This window comes from Corvus brachyrhynchos, unplaced genomic scaffold (assembly GCF_000691975.1).
Source record: "Corvus brachyrhynchos isolate BGI_N302 unplaced genomic scaffold, ASM69197v1 scaffold105, whole genome shotgun sequence".
Lineage (NCBI taxonomy): Eukaryota > Metazoa > Chordata > Aves > Passeriformes > Corvidae > Corvus > Corvus brachyrhynchos.
The window spans coordinates 3,979,096-3,985,708 of NW_008238452.1; the positions used below are offsets into that span (position 1 = coordinate 3,979,096).

Below are 6,613 nucleotides of genomic sequence, written 5' to 3' on the forward strand. Positions count from 1 at the left end.
TTCAAGTACAGGAAAGTACTACATGCTACAAGGCTGTAAAGTTTTCTTTCAGATTAATTTGATAATAAATTAGGTCTTGGTTTGCTATGGTCAGAACAAGATAAATCAATGATGGCTGAATCAAGTTACAGGGTAAGATTTGTCATGATACAAATACGTGTATCTCCCTTTCCTGGGGTTAGTTTAGTTGGTACAGTCTTAATGTTTCCTGTTGTGCCATGTGGGCCGGCCCATAAAATGCAGCTATTTCCCACTGATTCCTTTATTTCTACCCTGGAGATTGTACCCGCCCCGCCCAGCACTGACAGCAGGCATAGACTGTTTCCTGTACGTCCCATTTTCACGTGCAGCATCTCAGTGCTGGTGTGAAACAGCTTTACTTACCCTGACAACTGAGCATGCTGAAACTCGGGGCACTGCCGGATATCACACTTTGCCTGCCCTGCACATCTCTTGCTGGAGCTGATATGGCTCAGGGCAACAGCAGAACTAAAGCTGATAAGCTTTGCATCTGTCCTGAAGGGATGTGCAGTCAAGGCAACAATTTTGTAGAGGATGCTGAGGTAGTAAATACCTGGTGCAGTTCAGATTCCTCCAGAGGTCCACAGTCTGCACCAGCAAGAGACAAATTGGATCCCAAGAGCTTTCTTCCTTTTATACTTTAGCTAAAGAAAAATAGTTTTTTATATGGCTACTGACAGTGTTAGCAGCTTTGGTGAATGGGGTGGAGAAGGGTAGGAGCAGCAAGTAAAGCCCCAGGGTAAATGTGGGCTCCCGGCTTAGTTTGACACGAAAATTGGCATTTGTCTTTATAGATAACAAGTCAGATAACCGGAAGGACTGTGGGCAGGTAGCATAACTAGGAGAAGCAGGATTATGGAGGAAGTGACTATAGGAATGACAGAAGGTATGCCAAGTGGAGACAGGTAAGACTTTTATGGCTTGGAGTTATCACCCAATATGGAATCTAGGTTGGCAGAATAAATGGCTGAAAAAAACAGTGCACATTAGAAATCGTGAAATTCAATTAGCAATGAGCAACGTCAGTGGGGTTTGTGAAGGTTTCAAACATCTGTGGTCTGAAAAGTCAGACTGGAATATTGAGGGAAACAGATCTTCAGACAAACGTAATAACCAGGTTTTTTTTCCTTCAGAAATACTGTAATCAGCCTTTCTCATTCCAAACAGTTTTCTGGTTGTGGGAGAAAGAAGTAACTCCAGAAAAACAGTGTGCTGAGTGTGAAAGGAGTGAAGCTCCATTTTACCACTTAAAAGGTAAAGCATCGTGAGCTGATAACACTGTTGAGTGATTACACTGAGGACTGTCATTACATGGAGGGAGAAGAAGGGAAAGGAGGAAGAATAATGCAAAATAAGATGCTTCAGAGGAAACATTTCAGATGATGGATACCTAGGTTATTCTTCTTCAAGCATCAACTGTCTTCTGTTATGATCAGTGTTAGATGAATCAACCCTGAAACAAATTAAAACTGCCCCTATCCCAAGTTCAAGTGTGTGCATAAGAATTTTGAAATTATAATTAAAATAGATGGTCTTCCTTTCATAATGAGCCAGAAAACCAGACAAAAACTTGGGTAGCTACTGTAGCAGCTTGCTGGCACCTCAGCAGGTGCTGGAGCCCCTTCACATGAGCAGGCAGTGTGGTTCTGCCAGCACAGAGCTCAATGCAGGTTAATCTGTTTGGCTGTATTATTGCTGCAGTGAATCTGCTTCTGGTTACCAGGCTGAAGCCAGCTCAGAGACCTTTCTACCCTAAGACAGACTGCAATATTGCTGTTGCTTTCCAAGAACTCTTTATGAACCTGTTATAGTTAGTAGAACTGTGACGTTGGCCTGGGATCTGTTTCCTAAGATACAGCATCAGCCAAATTCTGCACTTTGTTTTTTTGTAAGTATGTGTGAAAGTTCATAAGGAAGGAAAAAAATCAAGTATTTTCATTCTTTAGCTTCACTTTTACTGTCTCTTGGAAAAGTGTCTCTTGTAATTAAACCAGAGCATCTAAAGTGAAGGTGGTTGGATCAAGTTGTTTGGGAATCAAACTGCATTTTTGGTGTGAGATGTGGCATGTCACTTCAAAACTTCATTCTAATGATAAGTGGGTCAACTGGTCCAAAAAAGAGTAGGGTGTTTGACTGTGAGGAGCAAAGATTTGCACTGAGCTTTGCTAAAGAATTGTCCATATTCAAACTGGTTAGCTGATGGGTTCTGTCAGGTCACAGAGGAAGCTGTAAGCACCCCTTTGCAAAGAACATCGTTTCCGGGACTATGCTTGCTAACCCATGACAGTTTCTTTCAAAGTGTCAGGGACTCAGAACAGTACAAAGGAACCTTGGGTATGGGGAAGGTGTTTAATGGTGGCACATGGCTGAGAACAGGGTCAGTCTGGCTACTGCTTCCAGCTGACCAGCACGTGCTTGGGTTTTGTCACTGTTTCCTTCATTAAGGGGGCCTCTACAGCTCTGGTCACAGCCCCAGGAAAGCCACTGCCAGTTTGCTGGTGACTTGCCAAATCTGCTGTCCCTCCAGATGGAGAAAAACCAAAATCTGTATGATTAATAAATGCAAGTTATGCAAATGAGAGATGGTTGAATGAAACTGTAAGTGATCAGTGTTCTGTGCTCAGTGTGCCCAAAGGAGCAAGAGAAATCCACTTAGATGTAGTACAGCCTGGAAAATATAAAAAGCAGTTGTAAAGCTGAGCTTGGACTTCTGGGGGTTCCTGACTTGTCAGCCATCAAAAACTTTGGCTTCTGTATTGACTCAAAGTCTTTTACATTTGCTTACCCTGGAGTTGTACAGTCTTGTTTCTGATCATGACATATGGTTTAGGGGCATAAACATGGGGCAGAAAAAGTTATTAGGAGAGAAGTAACAGCAGGCAAATGTGCTGACAGTTATGAAAAAATGGGCCCTGATTTAGACCTTTTAGTTGTTATTAGCAGTCTGTCAGTGACTGCACAGCTCAAATGAAAGTAAGCCAGGATTACAGAACTGGTTTTACAAACAATTTGCTTTTTTTTTGCTTGTTTTGGCCACATCCCAAGGAAGTTTTCCTGTTGCAGTGGCTGTGAAAGCTGATTTTGGAGGGCAGAGAAACAAATATACTTTGTTGTGTAGCCTTGTTAAATGAAGGACAGGTGTTCAGTAGCCAAAACAACAGATCAGAGGCAACCTATTTGTGTATTTTAATGGTTTGAAAATGTCTATTTGAAACAGCTTCTAAATAGTTGGAGATTCTTATCTTGATATAAAGGAAAGGCATTTGAATAACAGCATTATTTGTAAGATTATATTTCGTTTGGGAAAAGGTCACAAATAAAAGGTGAGATTTTACCAAATGTTCTCTTCAAACAGAAACTGCTTGGGACTGACTGATCCCTGTGAGTCAGCCTCTATAACATTTACTGACACTGACTCAATTGTACAGACCAGCAGCCAAATCATATTTAGAGGAAAAAAATATCCAGGGTATGATGGTTGAATTTAGTTGCTTTTCTTAATCTGTGTGCACTTCAAATCTAGGGACAAAAAGTCTTTTGAACTGAAGAAGTTGTTAGTCTGCAGTCTATGAGAAGAAAGGAAGGAAACCCAGCAGTACATAGTGAGCTGGAGGTTATAATTTCCTTCCCTTCATCATTACTGGGTTTTTCTGGGTATACAGGTAATACATAAATTTTTAGTCAGGTAGTCTCCTTCCTGATTACACCATACTCTGGTCAGCACAACTTTGTGCTTCACAGTCCCTCCAGCTGTTTTGGGCACTTTCAGAGACCTTTCTCCTTGTCCTTGTGTCTCACATGTCTGGCACTACACTACCTTGCAAGTTCGAGTGGGATCTAGGCAAATAAGTCTCTGACCTCCAATTATTTTTCTGTCTGCATACATTTGCATACATCTGTGTCTGTCCCTCTCTCTTACTTTAAATGACCATATCTCTTCATTTTGAGAAAAAAGAAATTGGTGCTGTGTTTAATGTTAGCTCCCTTATTGTGTTTTAAGCTGTTACAAACCTCATCATGGGCTGACAGCCCCTTTGGTAGCTTTTGCAAAGTTCACTTTGATGGAGTGTGTTGAGAGCTTTGTTTAACACAGTATATAGCCTGCATTAGGGTACAATTCTCAGAGCATCTAGCAGAATTGAGACTCTAAGTCTGACTCACCTTTATTTGGGCTTCACAGTTCCTCAGACATCTTGCAGTGAGATCAGAGCTTTGGCACTTAGCTTTCAGATGTTTTCTCTGTTTAACCTTATAGGTTGTTACAGTACACATTTGGCATCTGTGGTAGAAATGTGATTTTTCCCACTGCGATTTTCCCATGCACCCCACCTTTTCCTCTCCCAATAAAATGGCTTAACCATACAGTCTTGCTTTGGTTTTCCTCCTGAGGAACTTGTGGAGTGGGCTCCCTTCTTGCACAGCTGATAGCTGGGCTCGTACTTCACTTGGCCTTAGGGCTGCCTGAGGTGTTTCTGCAGCAGCAGCTCGTTGGCCTGATTTGCGATTCCCTGTTTGGCCACAAAGGGCTGGCAGCAGGCTTCTGTCTGGTTGGTTGATTTGTGTGTTACAGATGACTTCTTGTTCCCAGTCAGATGGGAAATTGTGCTGCCTGTCCACTGCTGGACAGTGCTGTCAAATGGTGCTTTAGACAGTTGCTGCTCCTCACCACGGAAGCAGAGGGGTGATAGATAAAACTGTGGATGTATCTGATCTGATTTTGAGTTTTCTGAAGGACCTTTATCATTGCCTTGGTGATATCAATGCCCTAAATGCACCTAGAAGTGGTGCTCTGAGACCCCACCTTCTGTGGGTGGGCTTCCCACGTGCTGTGGGGCTCACACAGCCGTATCAGCCCTTTTGTCCAGTGCCACTGGCAGGAGAGCAGCTAGGCTGTAACATCCAGGAAACACTCTCCTCTGCCTCAGGCGCCTGAGAGAAGCCTGCTCTTCCTTCATTTATTTTTGCGGGATTCTCAAGGCTGGATGCAACTCAGTCTCTGTGAGTACTGCGAGTGCTTAAATTATTCTGGGCCATGCCTGTACCTGCTTCTGGCTCTGCACAGAGATTATGAGAGTTAACTGCCACTTAAAAATCACTTCGAGAAGCAAAAGCTTTCTCTACTTTGTCACTGTTAGTTTCAATTAATTTCTGAACATCTGTGAGATAACCTTGAGAGAGGATTAGAGGAATATAAAGATTCTTGACTAACTGTTCTTAGGTGAAATAAAAACTAAATTTTCTCTGAGAAGCATCTTCATGAGTTGCTTTTCTTACTCTTAAACAACGGCCTTCATTGTCAGTGAGAAGCTAGTTTCTCAAACTATCTTTATATTTCAACAATTATTATTATAACTGCATTGTATCAGTGATGCACGTTTTGAGGTAGGGAGTTATACAATAAGGCAGCAGCTCAGTAAATGGAATAGAAAAGAGCACAAAAGTTGAAATTATAAAACATTAGAGAGAGAAATGCTCATAATTCAATGTTGGTTTTGCTTTAGAGGAGCTAAAATCTCAGTGCTGTTGAGTAATAATGTACAAAACAAAGCCTTAATTTACATTCCAAATTCGCTATCTGATTATGCATGGGGGAGTGGATTTGAATCCATATGTTCCTTGGTATCACACGTCTGACTTTTATTAATGATTAGGACAAGGAACTGGAAATGATATTGTTCAAATCCTCCGAGCACACTAGGTGCCACAAGTATATGGGAGAATAAAAAGCTCAGGATTTGTTTGAAAGATCTTTTCAAACAGAAGGTGGAGTTTGAAAAGAATAAAAATTCATTAACATTACGAATTCCAAGCACAGTGCTTAGCATGGGGAGAGCTGGCTGTGGAGAGTTTGTACAGAAATAGATTACAGTTTCCAGGAACACTGTAAAAAGAAAAATGCTATTGGGGCATGTGGTTGAGATTCTTAGCCTGGGTGGGAGATGAGTGAGTTGTTCTGCTTAATTAGGGCTTGTCCTAGAGGATCAGGTACCAAATCCTAGAGCATTTGGGTACCAAAATCCAAGCAAGCTGTGCACCAGTTGAGAACTGTGTAGAGAGAGGAAAAGAGTTGTTGAAAGTGTGAAAACATGACCTGTGACAAAGATTAATCAAATTGATCTTCTTCAGCTTGAAGAAGAGAGGATTTAGAGGATCCATCCTTTGCACATAATTACAGACTGTTGCAGTGTGGAAGGGAATGGCTTGTTCTGCCTGGCTACTCTTGGTAAAGCAACAATGAACAGGCTTAAATTGAAGGAAATTAGAGGGTGCTTTCTTGGACTTTTAACAGGTAAATACTCAGACATGTTAGCAAGGATTGGAAAGACTGAAATCTGTCAGGCTCTGAAACCATTAAGAATAGGGTGCAGAAATACATGTCAAGAATACTATGTATGGCTAGTCATGCCCCAGGGCACAGAAGAGGAATCCTTCCCAAGCTCACGGTTTGGCCATGAGCTCTGGGGATCTTTTTAACCGTCTGTGCAACTTCCATGTGTTAGGCAATGGTGGTGAAGAGGAGCATGAGGAGACTGGGTGATGCTGCATGTACGTGGCAGAATTTATCAGCTGTTGATAGCAAATGATCTTCCTG

The 6,613-nt window shown here is 41.9% G+C and overlaps 1 long non-coding RNA gene across 2 annotated transcripts in view; it reads left to right on the top strand.

Annotated features, from left to right (window-relative positions):
• The first annotated feature begins 1,022 nt into the window (after window positions 1-1,022).
• LOC108447334 overlaps window positions 1,023-6,613 on the top strand; it is a 32,290-nt gene continuing 26,699 nt past the window's right edge. The window contains exon 1 of one of the 2 annotated variants that reach the window (XR_001862860.1): window positions 1,023-1,275. This is a non-coding gene — a long non-coding RNA (uncharacterized LOC108447334). The remainder of the gene's footprint in view (window positions 1,276-6,613) is intronic. The other variant, XR_001862861.1, reaches the window with a different exon arrangement.